This window comes from Aotus nancymaae, unplaced genomic scaffold (assembly GCF_030222135.1).
Source record: "Aotus nancymaae isolate 86718 unplaced genomic scaffold, 86718_ANA_hifiasm-v0.15.2.pri h1tg000040l, whole genome shotgun sequence".
Classification (NCBI taxonomy): Eukaryota; Metazoa; Chordata; class Mammalia; order Primates; family Aotidae; genus Aotus; species Aotus nancymaae.
Window position 1 is genome coordinate 114,433,328 of NW_026988454.1, and position 13,642 is coordinate 114,446,969.

Consider the following 13,642-nt stretch of genomic DNA (forward strand, 5'->3'; position numbering starts at 1 on the left):
AAGAAATAGGAACGCTTTTACATTGTTAGTAGGAGTGTAAATTAGTTCAACCATTGTGAAAAACAGTGTGGCAATTCCTCAAGGATCTAGAAATAGAAATACCATTTGACCCAGCAATCCCATTACTGGGTATAACCCAAAGGATTATAAATTTTTCTATTATAAAGACATATGCACATGTATGTTCATTGTGGCACAGTTTACAATAGCAAAGACTTGGAACCAACCCAAATGCCCATCAAAGATAGACTCGATAAAGAAAGTGTGGCACACATACACCATAGAATATTATGCATACACCATAAAAAAGGATGAGTTCATATCCTTTGCAGGGACATGGATGAATTTGGAAACCATCATTCTTAGCAAAGTGACACAAGAACAGAAAACCAAACACCGCATGTTCTCACTCATAAGTGGGTATTGAACAATGAGAACACATGGACACAGGGAGGGGAACATCACACACTGGGGTCTGCTGGGAGGTGGGGGGCTAGGGGAGGGGTAGCAGGGAGTGGGGAGATTAGGGAGGGATAACATTAGGAGAAATACTTAATGTAGGTGTTGGGGGGATGGATGCAGCAAACCACCAAGGCATGTGTATACCTATGTAACAATCCTGCAAGATCTGCACATGTACCCCAGAACTTAAAGTATAATTTTAAAAAAATCAGCTGGGCATGGTGGCACTCACCCGTAATTCCATACTTCAGAGGCTGAGGTGGAAGGATTGCTTGAGCCTGGAAGGTCGAGGTGGCATTGAGCCAAGATTGTGCCACTGCACTATAGCCTAGGTGACAGAGTGAGGGCTGTCTCAAAAACAAAAACAAAAAAAAACAAAACAAAAAACTATAAAACACTGATGAAATAAATTGTAGAAAACAGAAATAAATGGAAAAAACATCCCATGCTCATGAATTGGAAGAATAAAATTGTTAAAATGATTATACTCTCCAAAGCAATAAGAGATTCATTGCAATTCCTATTAAAATGCCAATATCATTTTTCACAGAATTAGAAAAACAAACGTAAAACTTATATTGGCTCCCAAAAAGGAGCTCAAATAACCAAAGCAATTTTAAGCAAAAAGAACAAAGCTACAGACATCACATTATCAGATTCCAAATTATACAAGGTCTTAATAACCAAAACAGCATGGAACTAGTACATAAACACAGAAATAGACCAATGAAACTGAATAGAGAACTCAGAAATAAAGCCATATACCTACAGCCAACTGATCTCCATCAAAGTCAACAAAAATATGCACTGGGGAAAGGACACTCTATTCAATAAATTGTGCTGGGAAAATTGTATGGTCTCATGCAGAAGAATGAAACTGGACCTATATCTCTCACCATATACAAAAAATTAACTTAAGATAGATTAAAGACTTACTAGACCTGAAAATGTAAAAATTCTAGAAGAAAACAGGAAAAATTCTTCTGGACCTTGGCCTCAGCAAAGAATTCATGACTAAGATCCCAAAAGCAAATTCAACAAAAACCAAAATAAACAAATATGACTTAATTAAACTAGAAAGCTTCTGTACAGCAAAAGAGATATAATCAACAGAGTGAACAGAAAACTTACAGAATGAGAGAAAATAATTGTAAACTGTGCATCTGACAAAGGACTAATATCCAGAATCCAAATAGAACTCAAACCACACAACATGAAGAAATCAACTCCATTAAAAAGCAGGCACCCAGATGGATTAAAGACTTAAACATAAGGCCTAACACCATAAAAATACTAGAAGGAAACCTAGGCAAAACCATTCAGGACATAGGCGTAGGCAAGGACTTTATGACCAAAACACCAAAAGCATTGGCAACAAAAGCCAAAATAGACAAATGGGACCTAATCAAACTCCACAGCTTCTGCACGGCAAAAGAAACAGTCAATAGAGTGAATCGGCAACCAACAGAATGGGAAAAAATTTTTGCAGCCTACCCATCTGACAAAGGGCTGATATCCAGAATTTACAACGAGCTAAAAAAGATTTACAAGAAAAAAACAAACAAGCCCATTCAAAAATGGGTGAAGGATATGAACAGATACTTTACAAAAGAAGACATACAAGAGGCCAACAAACATATGAAAAAATGCTCATCATCACTGGTCATTAGAGAAATGCAAATCAAAACTACATTGAGATACCATCTCACGCCAGTTAGAATGGCGATCATTAAAAAATCTGGAGAAAATAGATGCTGGAGAGGATGTGGAGAAATAGGAACACTTCTACACTGTTGGTGGGAGTGTAAATTAGTTCAACCACTGTGGAAAACAGTGTGGCGATTCCTCAAGGACCTAGAAATAGAAATTCCATTTGACCCAGCAATCCCATTACTGGGCATATATCCAAAGGATTATAAATCGTTCTACTATAAGGACACATGCACACGAATGTTCATTGCAGCACAGTTTACAATAGCAAAGACCTGGAACCAACCCAAATGCCCATCGATGATAGACTGGACAGGAAAAATGTGGCACATATACACCATGGAATATTATGCAGCCATTAAAAATGAGGAGTTCGCGTCCTTTGTAGGGACATGGATGAACCTGGAAACCATCATTCTCAGCAAACTGACACAAGAACACAAAACCAAACACCACATGTTCTCACTCATAGGAGGGTGTTGAACAAGGAGAACACATGGACACAGGGAGGGGAGCACTATACACAGGGGTCTGTTGCGGGGGAGTGAGGGGACAGCGGGGGGGGGAGTTGGGGAGGGATAGCATGGGGAGAAATGCCAGATATGGGTGAGGGGGAGGGAGGCAGCAAATCACACTGCCATGAATGCACCTATGCAACAACTTTGCATGTTTTTCACATGTATCCCAAATCCTAAAATGCAATAAAAAAAAAAAAAGAAAATTTTTTTCAAAAAAAATAAAAAATAAAAATAAAAAGCAGGCAAAGACATGAACAGGTATTTTTCAAAAGAAGACATAAAATGGCCAAGAAGCATATGAAAAAAATGTTCAGCATCACTAATCATTAGATACATGCAAATTAAAACTACAATGAGATACCACCATACACCAATCAGAATGGCTATTACTAAAAAGTCAAAAAATATCAGATGTTGACAAGAGTGTGGAGAAAAGGGAATGCTTACACACTGTTAGTGGAAACGTAAATTAGTACAACCCCTACAGAAAACAGTATAAAGATTTGTCAAAGAACTAAAAATATGAGTGCCATTCTACCCATTAATCACACTAGGTATCTACCCAAAAGAAAAGAAATTTTTATATTTTTAAAAGTTATCTACACTCATATGTTTATCACAGCACTATTCACAATAGCAAAGATGTGGAATCAATCTTAGTGTTGATCATTAGATGACTGAATAAAGAAAATGATGGAATAAGAAAAAAGTATATATATATATATATACACACACACATATATGTTACATATGCGTGTGTGTGTGTGTGTCATGGAATACTATTCAGCCATAAAAAATAATGAAATCATGTCTTTTGTAAATGTAATGTAAATGGAATTGGAGGCCATTATCCTTAGTGAAATGACTCAGAAACAAAGTCAAATACTGCATGTCCTTACGTACAACTGGCGGCTACTAATTTGTACACATAGACACAGAGAGTAGAACAGACTTTGGAAACTCGAAAAGCTAGATGAGGGATGAGGAATTACCTAACGAGTACAAGGTGCACTATTCAAGTGATAAGTACCCTAAAAGCCAAGACTTCACCACTATACAATGTATCCATATAACAAAACTGCACGTATATCCCCAATCTATAAAAATAAAAACTTAATTTAAAAAAATTTTTAAAGAAAAATTCTTACCTATCTATATATACAATGTAAAAAAATATGTAAAGAAACAAAAATGTTTATAGTTATCTCTTCTTTGATTAGTGGCTTGTAGGAACATTTTATACTCTGATATTTCTAAGTTTTCACAACAAAAATATAATTTAAATTAGCAAAAAATGCAAAACAAAACAAAATCCTTCACCAGTCAAAATTCAGTTCAGAAATCTGATTCAACTCTGCATTCCAAATACAAAGAGTTATAATCTAGTGAATGGGCCTTGCACACCTGTTGGAAGAGCTGGGGGAACAACAAGAGGAGGTATCCCCAAAATCTCAGCCTGCAGCTCCAAAGCCCAGGGCTTCCCAAGAGCTCACCACAAATCACAGAGCCTTCAAGAAACACCTACTGTTCCATAGGGAGAGAAAGGAGTAAGAGGGAAACAAAGTCTTGAAAAGATATGGCTATGCTTGAGGGGATCCAAGAACAACTTCGAAGTAAGTGATTCCCAAGAAGCTGCCCCAGCTCAGCAGCCCTCAGCTCAGGTGTGGTTGGTTCCGAGGAGTAGCCCTGCTAACTCCATCACTTCTCGGCCTGCAGTTGGCCTGCATGTACCCACAGCTGCACCTGGAGAACAGCCTCTTCTCATTTGACTTTCAATCCATAGGAAAAGGGAATCTAGGATATGTACTTTGTGGCTTTTCATCTGTGATGTGGTTGAAGATCATACAAGAATGTGGCAGTAATGCCATATAGACAACAGACAATGCTAAAAAACAACAACAACAACAACAACAAAACTATGAAACAAAACAACAGCAGAACAATTTTAAAGGTGATGATACTCTGAGGTTTCTACTTACCTAGAACTTCTCATTTGAAGCACCAGTCTTGGTTGTAACAGAAAGGTATCATCCAGCCAGTCCAGCTATCCATTGGATATAAAATGATATTTAAAGCATTCTTTGTATTGTTTGGTTCTGTTTTGTTTTTACCTCCAAGGATTATGAAAATTACAAAGAATTTGTATAGCATGGCACAGTTCCAAGTCTGACCCGAGAACTCCCTGGGCAAGTCACTATTTATTCTGGGGATGATTTTTTAAAACACACCCCCCTAAAAAGTACTTTCTCTCAGTGGTAAGCTGAATCCTTTCTCTGAGACCTTCCATTACTGCCATAAAGAAGGGAGGAGTGAATACCACAGCATAGGGAAAAGAAGGCTGGTATATAGGAACATTTCAATCTGACGTGAAGCAGAGAGCCTGTGGCTGGCAGAGTAATGCCCCCCACACCACCACCACCACCGTCACAGATACATACACATCCTAGTCCCAGGAATCTGTGAATATGTTACCTTACACAGCAAAAGGGATTTTGCCAATGTGATTAAGAACCTTCAGACAGGTGGGCCCAATGTAATCACAAGGGTTTTTAAGAGTGGAGAGGGAGACAGAACCAGGGAGATGTGACTATGCATGAAGGATGGAGGACTGCAGTGTAAGAAGGGCTCAACCCACTACAGGTGGCTTTGAAAGTGGAGAAAGGGGGCCATAAGCTAAGAAATGCCAGCAGTCTAAAGAAGTTGGAAAAGGTAGCCGGGCATGGTGGCTTACACCTATAAGCCCAGCACTTAGGGAGGCCAAGGCAGGTGGATCATGTGGTCAGAAGATTGAGACCATACTAGCTAACATGGTGAAACCCCATCTTTACTAAAAAAATAAAAAATAAAAAAAATTAGCCAGGCATGGTGGCACGTGCCTGTAGTCCCAGCTACTCAGGAGGCTGAGAGGCAGGAGAATCGCTTGAACCCCTGGGCGGAGGTTGCAATGAGCTGAGATTGCGCCACTGCCCTGCAGCCTGGCAACAGAGCAAGACTCCATCTCAAAAATAAATAAATAAATAACTGAGAAAAGACAAGGAAATGAATTTTCTCCCTAGAGCTTCCAAAGGAACTCAGCCCTGCCTACGCCTTAATATTAGCCCAGTGAAATTCATGTTAGACTTCTGACCACCAGCATATAAAATAACACGTCTATTGTTTTTGCACCACTAAATTTGTGGTAATCACAGTGGCAATAGAAAGCTAATCCAGAGCCCTTCTGGTTCTGAACACAGAGAGCAAGAGCAAAGGGCAGGCAAGAGGTGAGATGTCTTCTTAAGTCAATACTTAACTAGGGAGGAAAGGGGCAGAGGAGAACAAGAGGCTCAGAAACACGAAGTCTTGCCTCCTCCTGCTCCCTAAAGGATGTATCCACTTCCTGCACACAGACACCACACTAAGAACAAATGCAGATCCCTGAGTAAGGAGAAACAGCCCAAAAGAACTTTATGTTGATTGCTACTTATTTTATATATACAGTAATTTAAAATTTAGACCAGATGACAGCTGGGCATGGTGGTTCATGCCTGTAATCCTAGCAGTTTGGGAGGCCGAGGCAGGTGAATCACTTGAGGTCAGGAATTTTTGAGATCAGCCGGGCCAACATGGCAAAACCATATCTCGACTAAAAATACAAAAATTAGCTGGACATGGTGGCATATGCCTATAGTCTTGGCTACTCAGGAGGCTGAGGCACAAGAATCGCTTGAGTCGAGAGGCAGAGGTTGTAGTGAGCTGAGTTCATGGCACTACACTCCAGCCTGGGTGGCAGAGAAAGACTCTTATCTCACACACAAAAAAATAATTAATTAAAAAACAAACAAATAAACCAGATGAGAATGTTGCCTTTGAATGCAATTTTTTTCTTGCTTCAGTGAGAACAAAGGCTCGGATCAAGATAGAATAAACAAACATAAAGGTATTTTTGCATTACACATACATTCACAAAAATTCAATAGACTGAAAAGAATATAAATTATTTTATTTCATTCTCTTTCCCTCCATGGAACTGGTAATAATCTTGGTGAGACTAAGAAAACGGTCCCTGTGCGGCACTTAGCTTGGGGAAGTAATCAGGGTAGGGAAGTCGGGTGGTTGTGTCCCAGTTGGAAGTTGAAGCCCTCAGCCCTCTGATTTTATTTGCAGCTGCTACCTGTATTTATGATTTCCGCAAGTCACGTATAAGCTGAGCTTCATTTGACTGCCATCTAGTGGTCATTTAATTTTCTTTTTTCTTTTTTCTTTCTTTCGTTTTTTTGAAAGACAGGGTCTCACTTCGTTGCCCAGGCTGGAGTGCAGTGGAGTGATCTCCGTTCTCAACCTCCTGGGCTCAGTGATCCTCCCACCTCAGCCTCCCAAGTAGGCGAGACTACAGGCGCATACCACCATGCCCAGTTAGGTTTTGTTTTTGTTTTTGTTTTTAGTAGAAACAAGGTCTCCCTATGTTGCCCAACCTGAGTTCTAAGCTCAAGCAATCCTCCCACCTCAGCCTCCTGAAGTACTGAGATTTCAGGCATGAGCAACTGTGCCCTGCCCATTTAATTTCTTTATGGAAGCTTAGTAGGGTAGTTTCTTGTGTTTTTGCTGAAAAGCCGTGAAAACCATTTAAGTTTGCAAAGATGTACACCAAGAAATGAAGAATGTTTCCTAAAATCTTGTGTCACCACATCACAGAGGAATCAAAAAACTATGAGATCACTGAAAATAGACTTTACATTTGGTCACTTACTGATGGAAAAAAAAAAAAGATAGACAATATAAAGGATCACAAAGAGTGAAAGTAAGACTAGACTAGAAGAAATTCAGATTCCCCATGCAGTCTCCTTCTTTCCTATATATATTCTATGTAGAGAAGCAATAAAGCTTATGAGCAAAAGCACAGGCTTCAAAATTCGGTTTCTTGAGCTGAGTTCAGCTCCAGCCCTTATTAGCTCAGTGGGCTTGGCCAAGTTGTTTAACCTTCCTTAGCCTCTTTCCTCATCTGTGGAGTATAACACCGCCTAGCACATAGGATTGTTGAGATGATTAGGCAGGATAGACAGCTAAATTAGATAGCAATTACTTGGAATAGCACTTGGTACGTGGTAAGCACAAAATAAACATTAGCTATGAGTGTTTGATGCCATGCCTATTTTTAAAGGCAAGTTTACCATAAAATGTAGGGTAATTAAACTGACCAGCTAAAGTCCAGTATATAAAATGTTAAATACATTTCAAGAGCCCTGGTAGAATGTCTATTTTATAGCAAACAGCATGAGAGTGGTTAGTCTTGAGGAGATATTATACTTGAATATTTGAAAAGGAAAGAAGAAAAGGTAGGGCACAGTAAAGACAAGGGATAAATACCTCCTTTTCGTCACTTATTCGTCCACTAAACATTTACTGATTGTCCACTACATGCTAAAGACCATACCAGGTCATCGTAGGTCAGCGGTTCTCAAAGCGTGGTCCACAAGGTCAAAACCACGTTTATGATAATACAAAGATGCTTTTCTCAATATGTTGAGATTTGCACTGCTGGTGTAAACACAATGGTGACTGGAACTGCTGGGCATGCATCAAGACAATGTACCAATTTGTCAATGTGTTCTTCACCACCATACCCAGTACGGGAAATCCCTTCCTTTTATCAAAGTGAAAATTTTCTTTTTCTAATTTCATATACTGCGTTAAGACTGATAAATTTCCGGATACGAAATCTTTACATGTGAGACTGGTTTATGATGATCAGGTTTAGATATTAAAGGTATGCTGGATTCATAAAAGAAATTGGGAGGGAGACCTGGAAGGCTGCCTGAGGCGCGAGTCTGACCGTGCGCGATGGAGGAAGCCTCGGCGACGGGCGCCTGCGGAGAGGCGATGGCGGCGATGGCAACTGCGGAAGCCTCCTCGGGCCGGTGGGCTTGACTCTGGGCCGCAGCTTCTCCAACAACCGGCCCTTGGAGCCCCAGGCGTTGGGCCTCAGCCCCGCCTGGCGGCTGAGGGGCTTCTCGGGCATGAAGGGCTGAGGCTTCAGGAGACGCTGCTCAAACTCCTGGCAGGACTGACGAGGCCGGACGTGCGGCCCCTACTGGGCGGGGGCCTGGTGGGCGGTCAGGAAGAGTCCCAGGAAACCGGAGCGGGCCCCAGCCCCACTTTTCCAACCCTGGGCATCGGGATGGACTCCTGCGTCATCCCTCTGAGGCATGAGGGCCTGTCGCTGGTGCAGACCACAGACTTCTTTTACCCCTTGGTGGAAGATCCCTACGTGATGGGGTGCATAGCTTGTGCCAACGTGCTGAGTGACCTCTACGCCATGGGTCTTACTGAGTGTGACAACATGTTGATGTTACTCAGCGTCAGCCAGAGTATGAGTGAGGAGATAACGCGAAAAGGTAACGCCACTCACGGTCAAAGGCTTTCGGGATGCGGCTGAGGAAGGAGGGACTGCAGTGACCGGTGGGCAAACGGTGCTCAACCCTTGGATTATAATCGGTGGAGTTGCCACTGTGGTATGCCAGCCAAATGAATTCATAATGCCCAACAGCGTGATGGTTGGGGATGTGCTGGTGTTAACCAAACCATTAGGAACCCAAGTTGCTGTCAGTGACCACCAATGGCTGGATAATCCTGAAAGATGGAATAAAGATGGTGGTCTCCAGGGAAGAGGTGGAGCTGGTGTATCGGGAAGCCATGTTCAATATGGCTACCCTTAACAGAACTGCTGAAGTTTTAATGCACACATTTAATGCCCATGCGGCCACAGATATCATAGGCTTTGGCATTCTAGAACACTCCCAGAACCTTGCAAAACAACAAAGAAACGAAGTGTCCTTTGTTATTCATAATCTGCCATTAATTGCCAAGATGGGTGCCGCCAGCAAGGCCAGTGGACAGTTTGGGCTTCTTCAAGGAACCTCAGCTGAAAACTCTGGGGGATTACTGATTTTTCTGCCTAGAAAACAGGCGGCTTGCTTTTGTTCCTAAATCGAATCCTCCAAGTACGGAGAGTGTCACCAAGTGTGGATCGTTGGCATTGTGGAAAAAGGAAACCGAACGGCCTGGATCATTGACAAGCCGCGAGTTATTGACTTCCTACCTCGTGGGGCCACAGCTGCTGCTCTTGCTCCTGACAATTCAAATGCCTCCTCTGAGCCTTGCTCCTGAGATGAAAGAACAGAAGCTGTTTGGACCGTAGACCTGTTGTACACAATCACGGATGGTTCTCAAGAGTTGATTTTAAGAAATTTCCAAAGGCGGCTGCCTGCATAGTGGTTCCAGCTGCCCTTTCTAGGTGATTGGAATCAGCCCATCAAAAGCAGCTTTTATGTACATTCCGAGGCCAGAGTAATATTTTGAACTTTGTGGGGGATGTTTGTTCATCACTTGGGTAGAGGAGCAGCAGAAATCTCTCTGTTTTTTCTTTCCAAAGTAAGATGAGGCTATTCCAGGTTGAGGGATTTTTCTTTGCACTGGGTTAATTTCTACACAGGGATTGAGATGATTTATTAAAACCACACATACACAAATTGCAAAATGAAAAAATTTAGATCAGAAGCAAATGAGTTTTGGACTAATACTGTTGATAAATCTAAATTGTTAAGAGAGATCTTATAATGCAACCTCAAATTCTTTATTAGACTTTACTGAGTACTGGCTCTTTCCTGCTCTGGACAAGAATTGAGTAGTTTGTCATGACTGGGAAAGGAGGACCTGCAACCATCTGGCTTGGTCTCTGTTAATGACGTCTCTCCCTCTAAACCCGATTAAGGACTGGGAGAGGCAGAGTAAGCCTCACAGCCCAGGCCTTGGTGGTTATTAAGATGTTAAGTCGTTTGCTGCAAATTTCTGGTGATCAATAAAGAGTAATTTCTTCCTAAATTAAAAAAAAATTGGGTGGTTTTCCATCTTTTTCTATAGCTTTGAGTAGCTTAAAGATAAATTAAAACACAACTATCATCTGGCCTTCCTTCCTTTTTCAGCGATTGAGCCTTACATTTCAAATTTACTGTGGTGTGACTAGTCAATTAAAAATTTCAACTTCTTGAGTCAATATTCATTCTTTAAAGTACCATAACTTAACAGATATGCCTTAGTGTTACATATCATGTCATTTTTTTTCCCTCCTGGGACATAAGGATTTTAACCAAGCTTTTCTTCTGGACTTTTTTCTGTGATACAAAACACAGACATCCATAAAGATACTTGTGTTTGATTATTCACCTTTCCATGGTGTCAGTTACTTGCTGAATAGCACAGAAAGGAGGAAGAGCTACAATTTCAGCATGTTATCAAAAATATTCTCTAATTAAATCTGTCTTCCCTAAGAGCATGTCTCCCTCCCCTTGGTTTTCAGCCTTCAAATTATTAGGGCTTACAGTTAGCGAGGCTTCTCTTCCAGTTTCTAATTTCCCAGCTGGTCTGCTGTAGAGGATTTGAGCCTACAATGATTAGATGGGCCTTTTACAGAAATCTGCATCTGGCACAAAGTCTGAAAAGTTTGTATCAGATTTCAGGCTGCTCCCTCCAAAGCATTTGGGAGGTATTTTTACTATTATAAATTGTGGCTTCCTTATTTCATCTGAAAGGCAATGTTTTTATCTTAAACCTGCTTTTTAATCTATTAATGGCAAATCCATTCTTCATTGTACTTACTGTTTTTAGTGAGTTTCAAGGGAGGAAAAGACAGTAAAATGTCTTCGCTTTGTCACAAGTTATTTGCATTCTGTTCAGGAATATTTCTAAAAATCCACTCTACCATGAAACGATGATGTGATTTTATTAAAGAATTGTTACTCGCCGGGCATGGTAGCTAATGCCTATAATCCCAGCACTTTGGGAGGCCAACGAGGGCAGACTTCTTGAGCTCAGGAGTTCAAGACCAACATGGGCAACAAGGTGAAACCCGGTCTCTACAAGAAAATACAAAAATTAGGTGGGCATGATGGCATGCACCTGTAGTCCTAGCTACTCAGGAGGCTGATGCAGGAGGATCGCTGGAGCCCAGGAGGTGGAGGTTGTAGTGAGCCAAGATCGTACCACTGCACTCTAGGCTGGGTAATAGAGTGAGACCCTGTCTCGAAAAAACAAAAAAAAGTTACTCAATGCACTTAAAATGTAATTTTACTCAGTAACTTTATTCACACACTTTTAAAGGAACTGAAATGTAGTCAGTAAGAAATTCTTGGAACCTAATAGGAAATAATACCATCCAATAGTTGGAAAATAGCCACACCTTTCATGACAGAAAAATTACTGGCTTTATACAAAAGACAGATGCCTATTTGTGAATTTATTTTCTTTACACGGAACAAGCAGATTCACAAAAATGGTGTTAGTGGTAAAATAAATGCAATAACAGGATTCGGAAAAAAAGAATTTTTTAACACCCAGACCCAGTCTCTCTTGAATCTTGAGAAGTAACAGCCTAATAAATCCAGGTGAGTTAAACTGCTATCTGCTTTTATTTCATAGAACTGGACTAAATCTGCAAATTGTATTTTCAGACAAAACCTCTACATTCTTCAAACACAAATTCCATAGTCCAAAACTTTATCATTATGTGCCTACAAAGTTTTTTTTTTTTTTTTTTTTTTGGAGATGCAGTCTCGCTCTGGCTGAGTGCAGTGGCGCAATCTTGGCTCACTATAACCTCCACCCCCTGGGTTCAAGCAATTCTCCTGCCTCAGCCTCCAGAGTAGATAGGACTAAAGGCACACACCGCCATGCTGGGCTAATTTTTCTATTTTAGTAGAGACGGGGTTTCACTGTGTCTGCCCGCCTCAGCCTTCCAAAGTGATAGGATTACAGGCATGAGCCACCACACCTGGCAGAAATTTTTTAAATAAGATTTTTAAAAACATCTGACACACCAATTTTCCACATTGCTTTATAGTAGTGTCCTATTCCTACTGTTTCAGATCTTCCAGCACACTACTAGAGTCTCTAAAGCAATATATGTGACCTATGTTCAGCAAAAGTATATAGGCTTTAATGTTTGCCTGATTTCATTGTTTTCTGTATGTATCAGGACTTTTTCGGTTGTGAGTTCAGAAACCCAACAAGCTTATGAGCAAGTTTCTGCTTATAGAACCAAGCAATAGGTAGTTGAGACTCAGGAACAGCTATAATTAGCTTCAAAGTCCTTCCACATTCTGTTTCCAGCTATTTACGCTCTACTAAATTTTGTTTTTCACAACAGCTTTTTCCAGATGACACAAAAATACAACTGTGGAGAGCTCCCATGCTGAGATTAGCTCTTTTTGTTTCCAATTTTTAAATTTTCATTCTCCGATTAACTCAATAACTCAGTTTGGGCCAAGTACTCTCGCAAGGGGTAATTCCTAGGTGGTCAAGGAGGTAGAATCTGTAAGATGATAGCAGCTCTCCTATGAACAATATAATACAAATGAAAAGAGCACCTTCCCAAAGAGATACTATATTGTATTCAAAAACAGGGGGAAAGGACATACGATGCCTCCTTTTTCTTAATCTTTTTTTTCATAAATTGGAAGACTTAATATTATTAAAATGTCTGTACTACCCAAAGTAATATACATATTTAATACAATTCCTATCAAAATACCAATGACATTCTTTATAGAAATAGAAAAACAATCCTAAAATTAATATGGAACCACAAAAGACTCCAAATGGCCAAAGCAATTTTGAGCAAAAAGAATACAGCTGTGAGTAACACAATACCTATTTTTTTGTTTTTTGAGATGGAGTCTCACTTTGTCACCCAGACTGGAGTGTAGTGGTGCAATCTTGTTTATATCACATCCATTGTTGTAAAATGCTCTTAAAAAAGGTAAAACAGTAGCCTCCATTTAAAAAATAAATAAATAAAACCTACTCTATGCCAAGCACTCTACAAGGCCCTTTAGATAAAGTATTTCAAATTTTCCCCATAATCCTGTATAGCAGAAATTATTATCTCAGTTTCAGATTAAAAACCAGACAGAAAAGTTCAG

At 40.3% G+C, this 13,642-nt stretch overlaps 1 pseudogene; it reads left to right on the top strand.

Annotated features, from left to right (window-relative positions):
* Nucleotides 1-8,507: 8,507 nt before the first annotated feature.
* Nucleotides 8,508-9,833, top strand: LOC105709559 (selenide, water dikinase 2-like; annotated as a pseudogene).
* Nucleotides 9,834-13,642: the final 3,809 nt, after the last annotated feature.